Here is a 20,262-nt window from a genome sequence, read left to right as displayed (position 1 = left end):
TCTCACTACTCCCATCCTAGCTTGTATAAGCACTCAAGGCATGGGCGAGAACAAAACACTTATCTTTTTAGGTTCATTTTGTTAGTATTAGGTGTGAATGTTATCACTTATTAATCCAACTTACAATGAGTTACCCTGGCAGCCTCTTAGGGCCCTGGCCCCCATTGCAGGCCACTTCCCATCACTACATGTAGATATCCTACCCTAATGCTCATGGACTCATAAATCTCAAAATAAAAAAAGATAATCCATAAAATCATCAAATATGCATAAAAGCATCAAATCTCTATGAGCAAACATCCATAGAAAAATATGAACACAACAGCTCTCTATTGGCAACTGAAGTATCACTAATAATCAAAGTATCCAATGATTCTCAATAACCAAAATATATATCTCAATCATACTAATCGAAGACTCTAGAAATGGTTGAGTCAAACATGTCACAACATGACATCATCAAGAATAAATCCACATCTCAGTCCCATCATGGCAACTAAAAAATAATCAAGGAAAATTGATCGATAACTCAAAAATGATTAGCTCAAGTGTCTCATACACATACATCTCAGCTTCACACATGAAGACTGATGAACAAATAAAAAAAATTCATAGAGCATACAATCACATTACCATGGTTGAGCTTATAAAGATCGAGACCAAATAAGATCAACATGCCAACACATCTCATAACCCAAAACAAGAAGCATATAGAATACACGATGCAAACACATGTTTTGGTTTTGCTAAATTTTCAAATTTGAATTTAGAAGTCTCAGTTTACGTATTCCCAAATTATATTAAGTGGAGAAATTTCACATTTTTCCTAACCCATGTATTTGTTTGATAGATAAAAGTTTCTCCTCAAAACTACTAGACTCCATTTGCTAATTGTACTAATAATATTTTGTCTATATAAACGTTGTTTGAAAATGATCCCTATCACCAAACCAATAAGACTCATTGTAGATTTTAACATGAATAGTCTCCAAATTCTTAACATTATCATCTTCATTAAACAACTCTAAAATTGTTTAATATATATTAAATAGTATTCAGTATACATTATAAAAATTTCACTATATTAAAATCTATTTTCTTTTAATTTTCTCTCATTTAAAAAATCCATTTACTTAGATTGACTAATAATTAATTACACTTCTTCTACTATTGACTAATCTTAATTAAATTTGATTTAATTAGATTAGATAATAAACCATATAAAACTAATGCATATTAATAAGATTCTAATAAGAGAAGATTGCAATAATATCTTTAATCCATTCCATGCTTTGGTATATTATTTTTTTCTTGTGAAGTTTTAGCATAAAGAACTCTTGGTTATGGGAAATGGAGAAATATCTATCCTTGAATAAAACAGTCTCAATATGACAGTCATATCTCCCTAATGAACTGTTGGATTGGGCTAAAATTGAAATATGTTGGAGAGGGCCAAGTCATGCCAATTCTGACTGGAGTGATCGAATAAATTTGATCACAATAAAAAGTTATGAATGACTGAGTTCGGGTCTATCCAAGGGGCAACGACAGGGCAGTTTGTGATGAATTAAAAATTTCGTCTTAAAATAATTATTCTCTAAATTTAACCATATTTGGGTTTCTTCATACGCATCTAAAAATATAATTGATAGAAAGATTACATCTAATCATTCAAATTTTCACCATAAAATTTCTATTTTAATTCCAAATCTTGTCTTTCTAATTTAATATAAATTTGAACCCAAATCCGGTTCATATCTAATTATTTCTCCTTAATTGGATCTAGGGTTTTTTTTTAATTTTCTTCTCAACCAAATAGCATATCTAGATTCCAATTTCAAATTACAAATTCAATCATAGAGAAGTTTGAGACACATATAATAGACACGATGAAGACAGGAATGCATGATGTTGAAATAGCATAAGTAAAATCACAAAAATCTACCCGAATTCTGATGCTAATTCGCTCTTCCTCAGAAAACCCGCAGAGAAAGCTCCCTTCTTCAAAGTTCTTGAGTCTTGCAATGCTCCAATTGCTCTCCACACTCTTCCTAAGCTTCTATGAATGCCTGAATACAAAGAGCTCTCAAGAAACCTTTGGAATGCTTCTTGAAACTGTTGAAAGGTGTCACCAACTAAGCATGGGTCTTTTCCAATTCTTTTTGATGAGTCATAGAATTGTAGACACCTTGTGCTTAATTAATGCACTAACCCTCGTGTTGTTGACACATGTTAATTCCCATGCAAGCTTATAACTCCAATAATTTCTATTTAAATTTTATAACTTTTATTTTAATCTTTTATAACTTTTATTATTATTATTTTATTTATTACTTTATTATTATTTTATAATTATTATTAATTTTAATTTCTAGTTTTCTTTTATTTAATTCCTTTTCCCCAACAATTCACATTACAATCAAAATATCAAAGATCATGATATTTTATTAATCTTCTCAAATAAATAATTTATTAACTAAATCTATTTGTTAAGACTTAATTATTGGAAAATTCACCATAGACCTCCAAGATAAAATATGAAAACTCATCATAGAACAAATCATACAAAATAAATCTAAAGGGTTAAAAATCATGAAATATGTCATCCGACACATTCGATGGGTATTCAACTTTGATACTTGTCCTAACTCAATAGGACAAATGGTTTTTAGGTTTGGGATTTGGACTTGAAAAGTTATCTCCCTTCTCTTATCATTGAGATAGTATAATAGGGTACGCTCATCCTAGCAATTCAAGGAAGTCGATACCCAGTACCTGCAACCTGCAGAAAAACTATGCATGTACATACAATATATAATGCTAAGCTAAATAGACAATGGAAAGAAGTGGTGCATCATGTAGATCCCGACTAAGCAGGTGACTATGACTCCCTTCCTTAACCACATCAAAAACGCCTTACAATAAGAAAACACACACACCATACACATGCAAGTATGGGGTAAGTAACCATAATAAAATACATGAGATAATAAACCATCTAACTAATCATCATTAATAACTAAAAATGATGTAATGATCATCATGCATACATGAAATGTAAAGTTTAAATGATCTCATCATATATCAACTGAATCCTTATCATAATATCTGATAGTGTCAAAACAACACCACTAAACCATCAACATAAAACTAGTCTACATAGTCTGATAACAATAAGTCTAGAAAAGATGTGAATGAGGGTAGGCACTACAGTAAAGCTCTTTTACTTGTAGGAAACTTACACAAATGCCATGTCTTACTCTTCATCAAAGAGTCCATTTCATCTTTCATTCCAAACTCCCACTAAATCTTATTATCCACCTGCACAACTTCATCATAACTTTCAAGTTCACTAGCATCAGTAAGTAAAATAGAATACAAAGGGGGAGAAAATATTCATGGAGGTCTAATTTGCCTTGTTGACTATCTACCATTCAGAAGTGGTGTGGTATTTGTTGTTGCAATTGTTGCACATTATGAGGAATGGCTGGAACATTACATTTTGGAGTATCATCTAACACTACATAATCATCTTCTTTCTTCTCATGTTGTTGCAACAGATCTTAGTACAACACTTTCTCATTGAATATGGCATCCCTACTTCTTACAATTTTTTAATTTTCAAAACCCCAAATCCTATAACCAAATTCATTAATGCCATATCCAATAAATACACATTCTTTGACTTAGCTTCTAGCTTGGTTCTATTTTTAGAATCTATGTGAGCAAATGCTTCACAACCGAAGGTTTTGAGAAAAGAATAACTCACCTTCTTACTAGTTTATGCTGCCTCTGGAATACCACAACCTAAAGGAGTAGAGGGACCTCTATTAATCAAATATACAACAATATTGATAGCCTCCACCCACATGTATAAGGGCAACCCAACATACAACCACATGGTCCTTGCACATTCTATTATAGTCTTGTTCATGCATTCAGCCACTTCATTTTCCAGTGGAGTCCTTGAAATAGTTTTTTGTCTATGAATACCATTAGTGGAGCAATAATCTTCACATTCATGACTGCAATACTCACCACCATTATCAGATTTGAGACATTTTAGTTTCTTACTAATCTCATTTTCAACCAAGCATTTCCATTTCTTAAAAGTTTGAAATACATCAAATTTTTGTCATAGGAAAGAAGCCCATACATTTCTTGTTGCATCATCAATAAATGTAACATAATAATGAGAGCCTCCAAGGGAAGACACTTGAGCTAGTCCCATACATCGGTATGCACAAGCTCTAATCTCTCCTTTTTGTTTTCCTTCTTCATCTTTATGAAACTCACTCTCTTCTATTTTCCATACACACAACTTTCATAGAAATCCATATTAACACATTTTAGACCTGGTAAAACTTTCAATGAATGAAGTACTTTCATACCTTTCTCACTCATGTGCCCAAGTCTGTTGTGCCACAACGCTATATCAAAATTTATAGCAACTATTTGTTCTCCCTACTCAACTGCAACAATTGTTCCTAAACATTCATTTTTTCTCTAAATCAATTAAAGTAGAAGGAACAATATGACTTGTACAAAGATATAAGGTGCCTACTTTCACACCTTTTGCTACTTCAAGGGAACCTTTTGAAACCTTCCATTTTTTATCATTAAAAGTAACTACACAACCCTCATCACTGAGTTTCCGTACTGAAATTAAATTCCTACTCAGCCTTGGAACATGTCTTACCTCATGTAGTAGCCAGTGATTCCCATTCTGTAGCTTAATCTTAATTTTTTCCTTTCCAACAATCTAACATGGTTCATTATCCCCTAAATAAACAAGTCCAAAATCCACTTGGAAATAATCAATGAAATAACCTCTATGAGGTGTAGCATGAAATGAAGCACTAGAATCTAAAACCCATGAATCATCAACACTTTCTAAAGACAAAAGCAAAGCATCCTCTTAAGATTTGCTACTTACCACATTTGCCTCCTTGTCTCCATCTGGTTTATCTCCTTCATTTTTCTTTTGATTCCAACAATCTTTCTTTTTGTGCCTTGGTTTCCCATAGTACCAGCAGTCATTCGGTCCTCTCAATTGAGACCTCTTCCCTTTTGACTTTCCTCTTGATTTTCCATGATTTCTGAAATTACTTCCACTCTCAGTCATTTTGCCCTAGCTTTGTGCATTCAAAGCACTTCTTGATGTAGATCCACCTGAGATTTTTCTATGAGTTTCCTCACTCAAAAAAACATCGATCACATCTTCACATTTTAGGGTACTACATCTAGGAACATAATTACTCACAACCATTACCAAGCCATTCCAGCTTTCAGGCAAAGAACACAAAATCAAGAGAGCCCTAATTTCTTCATTAGAATTGATACCCACAAAAGATAATTGACTAGTAATAGTATTAAACTCATTTAAATGATCTACAATAGATCCACCTTCTGCCATTTTCATATTAAATAAATGCTTCAAGAAAAATACCTTGTTTGAAGTGGAGGGCTTTTCATACAATTTTGCTAGGGTTTGCATCAATTCTTCTATCATCTTCATTTTTGTAATGTTAAATGTCACTGATGGTTCCAAGCACAATCAAATGCTTCCAAGTGTTTCTAAAAGATCTCATTCATCATTTGACATATATCCCTGATTCTTGGCTTTTCCTTCTAACAGCTTCCATAAATCCTTTTGATAAAGATAGTCTTCCATTTGCATCTTCCATAACTAGAAGTTCTGCCCATTAAACACATCAACCCTCAGCTTACCCTCTTCTTCCATTGCTCCCACTTGACCATGAGACTCCCACTCAACCATGAGACTTTCTTACAAAAGATAATTGAAGAAAAACCTCACTCTGATACCACTTGTTAGGATTAAACCATAGATAGAAATAAAAATTACATGCAAATATAACCAATAACAAAAAATAATAGATCACATAGAAAAGAACACAAGACACCAAGATTTAACATGGTTCACCCAATCCCTAGGCTACGTCCACCAAACAAAAAGTCCGATATTATTACGATCTAGTGGTTATAACATGATTACAATCTATAATCCCTTACAAGTCAATACCACTGCAAGAACCAATTTTACGTCACAACTTAATGAAAATATCTAACCTTAAGCCCTTTTATACAAGTAATTTTATGTTGCTTTAGGGTTACAAAATGTCGACCATAAATTGGGGAATATTAGCCATTACTTTAGTGGCGAATCTACAAATAGTACTAAAAGAATTTATGAAGTATGTATAGTAGTTTCCTGATCAGTCACCACAAACTAACACTCTTCCACTTGTAGACTGATCAAGCTCCACACTAAACAACATTTACAAAGTATATGAAGATCTCATTGATTTGGTCACTCTCGTCTCAAATACTTAATAGTATAAATGATCATTATAGAGATCATTGGAGCTTACAAAATAAAGGGAAGGAATCTAGGCATTTATTTTGTATTTAGAAACAAAAGTTGAAATTTGGTAACTGGGGTATGCCCCTTTTAATAATATAATAATAAAGGACCATGGTCCTGACCAAGAGTGGAGGTTTTCTTCTTCATTCTTTCCTACCAGTGCATGTTTAAATGGAGATATTTTGATGTATTTTTATTAAATTAATAATCAAAGTCTTCAGCCATTTATCAATTTAAAAAAATATTTATTTAATTAATAAATAAAATTCAATTATGAAGAATTAGAAAATAAATTAATTCATTTAATTAGTAAATGTAAATGAAAATAAAACGTAAGTACTTAAAAATAAATTTTTTATTTTAAATTTTTTCTTATTTATATTTACCCTAGTCTTATATTCTATGTTGCAAGCAACTAATTATACAATATATTTAGTAATTTGATTTTTAAGAGAACATGGAGCTCTTTCTAAATATTTTCATATTTTATATTTATTTCTACATAGATATAAGAGTGAAAATTGATATTTTTAAATCAATAAATTTAAAAATTAACTAATTTGATTATATAGAATTGCGGGGAAAATAATTTATTTAATTAATGAATGTAAAATAAAGAGTTGAATATTTGAATTATAGAAAAAAATTAAAAAATCATTTAGTCAAATATAGAGATAATACATTGATAAAAGGGAGGAAGAAAAAATGTGATCTCAATTCACTTATTAATTATTTTTATATGTTAAGGCCCATTATACTCAAACCAAAGCCCCTTAACATCAAACAAAACAAAATCTTACAATCAGTAACGTAATTTTTAATATAAGTATTTTTAAATTAAAAATATTATAACTAAATGGTTCAAACTTAAAATAATAGATGATAGTATTATTAGATAATACTAAAGAGTTTGAACCTTAAATAATGAATAATATTAGACAAGTAAACACTAAAAAGTGTCTTGGATTGAGAAGTAAAAAGTTTATCAAAATAATCTTCACCATAATATTGTTATAAAACTTTAATTATCTATAATCTAAATTTTCTTTCTATCATTGGGCCTAGTGGCTACCCTTCCTTGTGCTTAGCATATTGTACCTGATAAATCGCCCATTCACTTAGAGTTGGCTATCTCACCCTCAAGGATTGATAACAAGGATGAAGCCCAAGCCCTTGACAATGTTGTTGATGGTTGGATTGTTCCCAGCCTGCCTGCCAATACCAGGGATGACTGGGGATGTCATGATCGGGATGAACTACCATCCTCAACTGGCATTGCTTTGGCAGTTTGAGGGTTATTTCTTATAGTTTTTATTATGAATAGTTGTTGATTCTAGCTACGGCTGTGTGAACTTTTGTGGGGTGATTTTGTATCCTCTGGCCCCTTTTTTGTGACTTGTAACTAAGTATATTATTTATTAATAGAAAATTATTATTCATCTAAAAAAAATCTTTCCAATTAATATACTCTTTTATTAAGTAAATTATTTTTAAAATAGAAGAATTTTACCTAATATTTTTCTAATATATCAAATTTTAAAATAAAATAAAATAAGAGTTTGTAGTTTTAATTAAAATTTGACGCACTAGATTTTTATTTTTCATTTACATTCTAATTAAATACTTTTCCCTAATTCTTCATATTGATTTTCATTTATTTATTAAATCTTTATAATTGAAATAAATAATTTCAAAATTTACTGATTTAAAATAATAAATTTCACCATTCTATTTACATAATTTTTCAAAGTAAATAAAAAATAAAATACTTTTTGATTTTTTAATATTGAAAATTTTAAATTAATAAAAAATAATATAATGATTATATTATGATTATATAATTTTTTATGCTTAAATACTTTTTGATTAAGGTGGTCAGACATTTGTCTACTTTTTTTTGTCCTTAAAGTTTTGTACTATTGCATTAAAATTCAAAATTTTGAGCAATCAATTTTTATTGCTCCTAACAAGAAAGATCCCCAAAAGTGGTCAATTGTAAGCCTTAACGAGTTAACTTTATACTATAGCACAAAAGCTTGTGGGTATAAGCCCTACCCTAGTTTTACTTTCTAATTGGAAGGTTTCTGGGTCACCATATCTTGTGTCAAAGTGTTATGAATGTTTTATTGTTTTCATTCTTTGATGCATGCAATTAGATCATAATATTATATGAAGAATTAGTTGGTTAAGTAAGATAAAGTTTTATTGGTTCTTGATTTAATCCTCCCCTCTTAGTAACCTAGCCTACCTTATATTTCCAACAAAAAAAACCTAAAATATGTGTCACATCTAGGCATGAGTCTACTTCTTATTGTTGAAAATATAAGAGGAGTAACTAAGAGGGGAGGGGTGAATTAGTTACTACAAAAATAAATCCCAAATCTCTTAGATGTCAATACAAAATAATTATATCAAAACTTGACTCTATTGATGCTCAACAAACAAAGAAATGATGTAACTTGATAAACATTATAATTTCTTGGTAATCACTTAGCATGAAAATATTAAGATGTTATGTATGATTAACATTACTTTAATGTAGTTGAAAACATAGAAAAAAAATAGCATCAACACATTAAACACCAAGATTTAATGTAGAAACCCAATTTGAGAAAAACCACTAATTGCAACTAGTTATTGTTTTCACTCTTTTGAAGTGAACCTTCTTAGGAGCCAACCCTATTAAAGGTTACAAAACACACTATTAGGTGTGACTTTGTTAGAGGATTTAATCACTCTATTAGGAGTGGCCCTATTAGAGGTCTTTAGATAATTCAATAGAATTGCCATCTAGTTAGAGGATTTACAAATAGTTGTTAAGCCAACTATGTTAAGAGATTTAGATCACTACTATAATGGTTAGAGAGTAACAATGATATGACTTGATTTAGATGTAATTGAATTGTTGATTATTGATATCAATTCTAGCTTGTATTCTTGATCCTTCCTGATTGAATGTATCATTTTATCTCCACAAAGATATTCTACTTATCCTTTTGATTTGCTTCCTCTTTTCATCTTCAAATCTTCAATACATTCACATATCTATCTTCTTGCTTCTAATCCTCAACTTGACCTTTTATTTATATCTTTAATATTTTCAAGTTAGCTCAAATACAACTTGCAATAACTAATATTTATATACTTAATTAAATAGAACCAATAATTAAATCAATTGAGCTTAATATACCGAAACAAGAAAATCCTTCATTAGCTGACCTTGCTTAGTAGACACTGACTTAGAAATGATTTTCCTATGTTAACCAAGTAAGGTCCGTTAACATTACATACTTGTACAAATCCTTTGGTAATCAAGTGAGCTCGGTTAGTACTCATTCCATCCAACATTTTCTTTATTAACCGAGTGAACTCAGTTAACACTCATCTTTCACAAAATTTCCTTAGACACCTGAGTGTACTTAGTAGAAACTTCCTTCTAAACTAGACAAACTTTGAAATGCTCGGTAGACACAAAAAATTGTCTTCACTTCCCGAGTGAGCTCGTCATACATTGACTAATAATGATATGAAATTTTGCGTAACATCAAAGAAAATACACGATTAATCAATTGTATTCAACACTTATATCTAGAATATTATTAAAAAATATTATCATTTGATTTTGATTAAGGTGGTTAGACATATGTCTACTTCTTAATTTTTTCCTTAATTTTTTTGTACTATTGTATTAAAATTCAAAATTTTGACCAATCAATTTTTATTATTTTTAGGTAAGGCCTAGTAGTTTAGAAACTAAATTTGATTTCCTAGAGATTTATTTGTCTCAACATTTTGATATAAATTTTATAACAAGTAGAAAATTGCACTTCAAGTTGACATAACACTAATTTATTGATTTTTTACTGCCACTTAAGAGCTACTTTGGTTGTCCACGATCCTACACACACCCACAAGAAAGCAGGAAACTTTGAGTTAAGAGCCTTTACTAGTGCAAATTGGATAGGAAGCATTGATGATGGAAAAGTACTAGTAGAGGAGAATTCTTTCTTAGAAAGAGGAAATATCTTGGACAAAGAATATGAAGAATTGTATTTCTCAATCCACAATAGAAGCAAAGTATTTTGCTACAACAATTAATTGTTCTAACATAATATGGATCAAGCAGTTGATGTTAGGAATGAAGGAAGAAATCAAGAAAGCAATGGTAATCTATTGTTATAACACAAGTGCAATTAATATATCCAAAAATTATAGTGATGCACTGAAAGACAATACATTGCAATCAAATATGATTTCCTAAGGGAATTGGTTCAGGTCAAAGAGGTGAGATTGGAGTATGTGAACACCAAGAAAAAAATGGAAGATATATTTACCAAGCCATTACCTAAGGATGAAATTTTGTATTTAAGAGGTAAGCTAGGGGTCATTCCCCTTTCGCATGCTCAATAGATTACATATTAGTAGTAAATCAACTAAACTTCATTAAATAACTATCAAGTTGATGCAAGATTGTCAGAGCACATTACATATGAATTAGTACAAAAAGGTACATTGACATTTCATTTTATAAATTATTTTGCATTTGATGTCAAAGACAGAGAGATTGATGTCATGTCAAAGAATAAAATAAGAGAGATAGATTTGTATAAGATCAACAAGAGGGAGTTCTCATGGATGAAAAATTTGAAGATAGATGATAGAGGGAGAATATCAGAGGGAGCTCTCACAGATGAAGAATCAAAATCAATATAAGGATATTATTAAATCTTATAAAATATTTTGTTGCTCTAAATTTTTCTTTGCATAATGACGTTTTTCCATCAAAGCCAAAGTAGGAAACTGTTGAAAATAATTATTTAATTGTATATTGTCAATGATGCTACACAAATGTCAAGATTTAACCAAATACAATATAAGCCAAGCTTAGTTGGGCACCAAAGGAGATTTGAGTATCAACCCTGTAGAAGTCAAGATTAAACAAGCTTGGTCAATTAGCAAAGAAGTCATTGTTAACCAAGCTTGGTTGGTCATCAAAGAAGATAATGTTAACCAACTTGAGTTAGTCATCGAATGAAGTTCTATATTAACTAAGTGTTCAGTCCAATGTTAGATGATTGATAAAATATTACTTTAAAAAAAAAAAAATTGTTAATACAAGCTAACCAAATAGATGTTAAATGTTTATATGGAAGGGTATTCAAATCAACTTGGCATTGATCATATATGTGCAAGGTCAAGTTGTGGATTGAATAATGTGATAGGAAAAAGGTGAAAGAAGGGAAATAAAAAGGATATCTAATTAAGGATAGAGCATCTGAGTTTGAAGATTGAGCTTTAAAGAATATTCTGATTAGGAAGGATCCAAAGGTCAAGTCAAAATAGTGATCTAAATTTGCAAGGTTAGTTTCTTCAACTATCAAGTCAATCATTGTTACTCTCTAATATTTTAGTTGTAAAGAAATCTCTTAACATAGTTGGCATAATAGTCATTTTGTAAATCCTTCAACAAGGTGACATTTCTAGGTTGAAGTATTTAATGACCTCTCACAAGGAAACTCCTAATAGGGTGATTCAAATCCTCTAATAGGGTCACATTTAACCATGTGTTTTGTAACCTTTAATAGGGTTAGCTCCTAATAGGGCTCACTTCACAAGTGTGAATTTTTTTAACTAGTTGCATTGGTGGTTTTCCCAAATTAGGTTTCCATATTAAATCTTGGTATCTCATGTGTTCATGTTATTTTCTTTATGTTTGATGTTTTTGCAACTAAGTTACTAAAGGTTAATACACATTAATATATCAAAATTTCTTTGTTAATTAAGTTACAAAGAATATCTAGTTCTAACTGAGTAGAGAAAGAATTTGGTTTCTTAAGTAAAAGATTGTGTTGACATCTAAGGACTTGGATTTGTTTTTGTGGTAACAAATTCACCCCACCCCTCTTAGATACTCCTCTTACATTTCCAACATATGAGACCCATACTTTTCCTTTTCCTTTTCCTTTTCCTTTTCTTCCATCTCCACTGAAAAAGATAATGACATAGACATAGATTACAAGGGTACAACAAGAGACAATATATATATTTAAGCAATAAATATTTTTTAATCTATAGAAAGTAACATTTTTAATATTATTTAAAATTTTGAAGTGAGTTCAATGATAATAGTTGAATAACTATACCAACCTAGAGGTAACTAAAATATATGTCTATAGTTTTTCGGAGCTTATTCTTGTCCTTGGTATTAAATACTTAACATTTTTTATAATATTTGGAGCTTAATATATTATAAATCGTTCAATGACCCAAGATTCATGGATTGTCAACTCTCCAAATAATAAAATTTATCATCAACAAACAAGTTGTTAGTGTAATTCTTATCCAAATTACTTATTATGATCCCTTTCAAAGAGATTATATATTATCATGTTCAATAGCATGACTAAGAACTTTAAGAATAATAATGAAGAGGAAGGGGGAAAGTGGATTGTCCTACTTGATCCCTCAAGGTGATGGATAAAGCCCCTTAAGGAACCATTGATTATCAAAGATAACCAATTAGTAGAAATACAAAGTGATATTAATCATTTATAGAAACCAAACCTTTATAATACAAGGAGGAGGATCTTTGAGTTGACTCGATCATAGGTTCATGACACATTTGAGGATAATGGTAAATTTCTTTTGCAAAAATATATATGGAGTACAAAATTTCATGGGAAATAATGACACCATCATGCATTTGTTGACTTGAGAAAAATCCCTCTTATCCCTTAGATATTATTTTAGGAATGACCTTACCAATATTTAAGGAAACATATTTAAAAAGGATATTGAATAATGAATTACATAGACAAAATGGTTTGAAATATTCAGCAATATCCTTAATAATCTTTCTAGTCAATGATCTTTCAATCAAATCTTAACAATCTCCCTCTTTGGCATTGATGGCAAGCCAAACCAACCAACCAAGTCAATAAAATGATGAACATTTTATTCAACCAAACTAACTAGGTTAAAACAATAAGACAATACCAAAAAGAAAACTTGTATTCCCTCTATTAGCAACTTCCATCTTCTAATTAAGTTACAAAAACTCTTTCTTATAACTCCCTCTGATGATGATCAATTCTCCCTCTTTGTTCTAATCCTTTCTTTGATATGCTTTCTCCTTCTCTGATCACTTTCTCCCTCTCTGATCAACAGATTTGCTTAGGAATTTCTCCCTCTTATCTCTTGCACTTGATCATTAAAACTCTTCTACTGATGATGATCAATTTAATGTACTTTCTCCCTCTTTAACAACAATGCCAAATACATATACCAAACACTTGACATCTTTAATACATGTAGTTATAAGCTTTTTTATGTTCTTCAATTTCTCCCTCTATCACCTTATTAATGACTGATTTGTAGTTTTGGTTCTATGATTACTTTAGGTAGTTCTAAAATAAGATCCATTGCATCAATTTGTATTATATGAACATTAGCTTATTTGATGCAGTGCACTCCCTTTGTTTCTTACATTACCTTTGGTAGGGGTATCACCCCTAGTTTACCTCTTAGATACTCATAAGCATCCTTAGGTAATTCTTTTTCAAAGATATCAACATTTTACTCCTTTGTGTTAACATATTCCATCTTCACTTCTTTATCTTGAACAAATTCTCTTACATAATGATACTTACTTGAAATATGCTTTGTCTTTTTGTGCATTACTGAATTCTTTGATATATTGATAGTACTTGTATTATCACAATAAAGTATCACTAGTTCTATGATTTCTTCCTTCATTCCTTTGAGTAGCTATTTGATCCATACAATGTTTGTGCAGTTTACAGTAGTAGCAACATATTCTACTTCAGCAGTAGATTGGGAAGTACAACTTTGTTTTTTCCTAGTCCATGTAACTAGTCTTTTGCCAAAGAAGAATGCTCCTCCACTAGTGCTATTCCTATCATCAAAGTTTCCAACCCAATCAACATCGGTGTAGGCTCTTAGTTCAAACTTTTCATTCTTCTTGTAGTATAAACCAAACTCTTTTATTCCTTTTAGATATCTCATTATTCTCTTCATAGCCATTAAGTGATTCTCCCTAGGATTAGTAGAGAATATTGCAACTATCCCTATAGCTAATATAATATTAGGTCTGATATGTACTACATATTGTAATTTTCCAATCATGGATATGTATAATGTTTGGTTCACCTCAAGTGAATCATCATTCTTTGATAACTTGTTTCCTATCACCATAGGTGTACTTACTGGTTTGGAATCCTCTAGTCCAAATGTCTTCAATATCTCTTTGAAATACTTTGATTAAGTGATCTATATATCATACTTCATCTGATATACTTGTAATCCCATAAAGAATTTGATCTCTCCAAACATAGATATTTCAAATTCTTGCTTCATCTTATTTGCAAAGTCCTTACACAAAGCATCTTGTCCTCCAAATATGATATCATCAACAAATATTTTAGATAACAATATACCTTTTCCTTTTTCTGTCTTCATGTATAGATTTTTGTTATCATTAGTCCTTTCAAATCTAATCTTCACAAGATAAGTATGAAGTCTCTCATGCCATGTTCTTGGTGCTTGCTTCAATCCATATAGGGTTTTGTGCAGTCTACATACCATGCTCTTATTATTACCATCAACAAATCCTTTTGACTGTTCTACGTAGACTTCTTCTTCTAATATGCCATTTAGAAATGTAGATTTAACATCCATCTGATAAACTTTGAAACCTTTGTAATCAACATAAAAAAATAGGATTCTTACTCCTTTCATTCTTGCAATTGGAGAAAATCTCTCACCATAGTTAATTCCTTCTTCTTATGCATAACATTTGCAAACTAATCTTGCTTTGTTTCTTTTCACTTCACCATTCTCATCTAGCTTGTTTCTGAATACCCACTTGGTGTCAATCATAGTCTTGTCTTCTAGTCTAGGAACTAGACTCCATGTTTTGTTCTTCTTTATCTATTGAATCTCTTCTTCCATGGCCTTATACCAATCATTATCTTCTAATGCATCTTTCACTATTTTGGGCTCCTTCATGCTTAACAAACATGATTCACTTATCAATATATTTCTTGTAATTGGCCTAGCATCTTTTTTTTGAATGATTTGATTAGTAGAATGATGTCTTTGGACATATTTAGACAATCTTGCTCAGCTCTTATTTCTACATTTTGTCTTTCAACTTTAGAGTCACTATGTGCATCTTTGTCAGTTATCTCGACATCTTTTTCATGTATGCTGGTCCCAAAATGAGAATGTGCATTTTCTTCATTCTATAACTCAGCATCTAAATGTTGTTCAGTTCTTGAATACAACTCAATATTCATAGGATGTGACTCTACAATTATTGAAACTTGCTATTGATTTGTAGCATCTTCTTTAGCAGGCATTCCTTCATAGAAGTATACAAATGATTTATATTCCTATTTTTCTTTCATAGGTTTAGCCTCATGTACTTCTATAAATTTATCAAAATTCACATTTGCACTTTCCACAATTTTTTTAGTGTTAGTATTTAAACACTTGTAGGCCTTGCTTCTTGTGGAGTATCTAAGGAATATATGTTCTTCACTTTTTGCATCAAAATTTCCATTCCTAATGTCTTTAAGAATATAACACTTATTTCCAAATACCTTAAATTATTTTACATTAGGTGAATATCCATACCATAGTTCAAAAGGTGTTAAATGAGTACTTTTCTTGACTTTCACATGGTTTAAGGTATATACAATAGTACTTACAACTTCTCTCCAACATTTCAGAGCAACATTCTTCTCCATCATAAGTGTTCTAGGATAGTCCATTATAAACATGTTTCTTCTTTTAGAAATTTCATTTTGTGGAGGGGTCCTGGGTGTAGATGTTTGTCTTTTGATTCCTTTGTCATTACAGAATATCTCAAATTCATTTGAAGTGAATTCTCCTCCTCTATATAATCTCAAGCACTTTAGACTCTTACCTATTTCTTTTTCAACACTTGCCAAGTACCACTTAAACATTTGAAAAGTATCTAATTTCTATTTTAGAAACATTATTGTCTTCATCCTAGAGTAATCATGTAATGCCCCGCCCGAAGATCCTTGGAAACAAGGATTCAAATCAAGCCAAGAAATTTTTTTTTTACAAGTATGAATGCACAAGAAAACATCATACAGGGATCACAAAGATCACAACAGAAGACTTCAACACAATCCCGACAACCAACGAATCTTTGAACCCCACTACCCAACTGACACACCCAAAAAAAGCCAACAACCACCACAACAAGATGAGGGCACAAGAAATGACCACTCATCAACAAAACACCAAGCTGGGGTAAAATGCAGAATATCAAAATTTGACTAAGCCTGAAATCCTGAAGCCCTGAAAATCGGCTAAGTCTGGATTTCTGAAGCCCTGAAATTTCCTAGATTCCATAACTTATCCTTGAGAGGTCTGAAACCTATCTCAAATGATTTGTCACATATATTAAAATTTATCTTAAGTATACGTCAACTTATACTTAAATGATATATTTTAAACCCCAAGAGACTAAAACGGAAACACAAAAACTCAATTTCAAGAGAAACCGACAGAATTCAAAATGCAACAGCATAGGGTCAAAGAATGCCCAAAAGGGTATCCAAAACCACTCTCAAAAAGATCGGATCACGAAGAAAAGTGCCCGCTGATGGCACGCGTAGGTTTTTCACAAAAACCGTGCAACACTTTTTACTAAGGGAGGGCGATACTTCTCCTTAAGGCGTGTGACACTCTTCCAGTGTCGTACGACATTTCTCAAGAAGACATGCGACACTTTTCAGCATTGTACGACATTTCTCAAGAAGGCGTGCAACACTCTTCCAGTGTCGTACGACATTTCTCAAGAAGTCGTGCGATAGTTTACAGTGTCGTACGACAGAGATTGCATGGGCGTGCGATACTTTTTAAAGTGTCACAGCTTGCTGAACAAATGTCGCCCATAGAAACACAAAAACACTCCTAGAAGCAAAAAGGACCAAAATTAGAGCAAAGAACCTCCACACCAGGGAGTACTGGATCCATAAAGGCTCGAGGAATGAACACTCGAGTGCAAGAACAACACAGAAAGGAGAACATCTATCCATCTAAACTACAGCAGCAAAGAACACATTGAAAATAAACATCGCAGAGATCCAAAGCAACATTTCAGAACTAAACAACCAAATAAGTGCGCAGTTCCTCCCAACTATCAATAGCATCATAAGACCATCGTGGATCCTAGCCATCCCCTGCGCGTAACATCCCAAGCCACTGACCAAATTATCGGTACTATCATAATAGGGATATCACTACTAAAACATGCAACAATATAAGCATAAGGAAATCTAACATGCTAGTAGTAAAGCATAAGATAATCCTACAGTAGATAACATCACCTATCAATGCTAAACGATAGTAAGCAATAGATATACTACTAAATCAAATAACATCATCTAATCATACGTCAAACATCATAATAAGGGAATGCGTCAAATAAACTAACATCATCTAAACATGATATAAAAGCATCCCAATGAAAGCATAAATCACAAGAAAGCATACTCCGAAACTCTAAGTACCAAGTAAAACATCCAGCAACGGTCGCACTAGGATAAGAGACCGTCTCTGTACACCGGTCCCTAGCAGTGGTGAAGGTAGCTATGCCTCCCAACCATGTGGCACCCGTAGGTCCACACCTGCCGTGCTGATGGAGATAATGATCCAACCACAAACACACATAAAGCACAACATCCAAGGCTAACACTCACGCCAAACAGTATGATGGCTGAACCAAGAACCTAAGACAATGTAAGGAGTAAAGGTCCTAGTCAGACACTCAAAAGGCTACTAAGTAGGGGCTGACATCATGGAGAGTCACTTGGCATCGAAAAGCCCAAGCTTGGATCATGCATTTCAACTCCTCAATGGAGGGCCCCGCATACACATTTTATTATCTTAAGTTTTATTATCAGTCACACATTTTCTTTAATTATCACTTATTTAAAAATTCCTCTACCAACCCTATGGGACTAAGGTCACCAGGTTGCAAGATAGAAGCCCCCTCCATATGCTACCCTACCCTACCCATGCTCATCCTACGACAAGTTCCCGTGGGCATGCATACTCCCATCCCAACCCCAATGATCATAACTTCCGGCAAATCCACAGAAGATCGGGCCTCACAAGTCACCCAACAAATGTACACTTACGTACTCGTGTGTGGCGCACCACCATCACGAAGATCATAACACAAGGATAGGAATGAGAACACAATGCAAAGAAAACACCCAACTGAAAGCAACACGGGAAGGATAGATTCTACATGAATCCCAAAGCCAATAAAACCATACATCATAAAATCACTCAATCGGCCTCAATCCGAGAGTATGGATTCTACACGAATCTCAATGATGTAACAAGACCAAACATCGTGAACTCACTCAACCGGCCTCAATCCGAGAGTATGGATTCTACATGAATCCTAGCGTTCACGAAACAAATGCAAAGGTCCAACAAAATCCATAACAAGTGTAAAATCACTCAACCGAACACAACGTCAGGAGTACGAATGCAACACTCATCCCAATGCAACATAAAAGTGCAAAAGTGGTCTGACTAATATCCAAATGGATCATCAAGGTCCACGACCCACATTGTGCCAAGAAAACTCGAGAAAACAAGGTGGCATGCAAAACGAGGTAAAAATCTCAAAATTTTGAAAAACTTCAAAATTCAAACCAATTTGGCCTTTGGGTTCAAAAACCACAAAAATCTAAAAATAAATGGAATCAAACACCATATGCAAAAATGGCCAGCATAACGACGTAAAATCCCAAACCCTCATCTCAAAAAATAGGGAAATGTTCATACCCGCCCAACCGGGTAGAACTAACATATAGAAACAAAGGGGAACACTAGTTCTTAGCCTCCAAACAAACGACTACCAAAAACAAAAGCTGAAACAATAAAATAGGAAAGCCCTACCTCACAGCCAAAAGGGCAAAACGGGAATCTGAACCATAAAATAAATATCCTGCAGAAGTAGCTGAAAATTGCGGCAATCCAAGGTTTCCCCAAGATGGATCCAACGAGCCTGACCTCGCGACGATCCCATGCCCGTAGCTCCCACAACGAACAAAACAATAAATCCTCATGAAGAGGATTTTTGGGTTTTACTCTCCAACTTTCCAATTTGAAAGTGAGAAGTGAGGAATTAAATTCCTTTTTGGATATTTATTCACTTTTCAGGTGAATAATCGATTAGGGCATTTAACCAGCCAATCCAGTTAAACCCCGCATTGACCCAAACGAAAACAGGCTATTCCTATAAATAGGAATTCATCTATGGCAAAGCTGCCAAAAATATAAAATAAATCAATTAAAAAGCTCGAAAACCCAAAAACACATAAACCTCCTTAATAACTTTTCACGACAATGCGAACCTCTAAATGCACAGACACGCTTACTGGTCTAATCACATAATGCAAATGAGTTCGGATTTAATAATCACCGAAAGGTTTAATTTAAACATTTAATTAAGGATACGTCGACCATACAAGGACGACATTGGTAAAATATGAACGACTGAATCACTAACTTCATGTGCCACTGCCAAGGATATAATCCTACACACTAAACAACACAATCAAGTGCAATTGCATATAATAATATAGCCGAAGCAATAAATGCATTAAATCACCTAATTTAACCATTTATTTAATTATATTAAAATAATCTATTTACATCACTCACGTTCGCATAAAGCATAGCAACGCAGGAATGAAGTAAATAACCATAGCATTAAATCCATCATATAGCAAAATCAGAGGTATGTCCAAATACCAGATAACTAGATAACACCGTAAAACACACTGTCATCTCAAAAT

This window comes from Cupressus sempervirens, chromosome 5 (genome assembly GCF_028749045.1).
Source record: "Cupressus sempervirens isolate cs-2001-9-10 chromosome 5, ASM2874904v1, whole genome shotgun sequence".
NCBI lineage: Eukaryota > Viridiplantae > Streptophyta > Pinopsida > Cupressales > Cupressaceae > Cupressus > Cupressus sempervirens.
Note: the sequence above shows the minus strand (reverse complement) of the source record.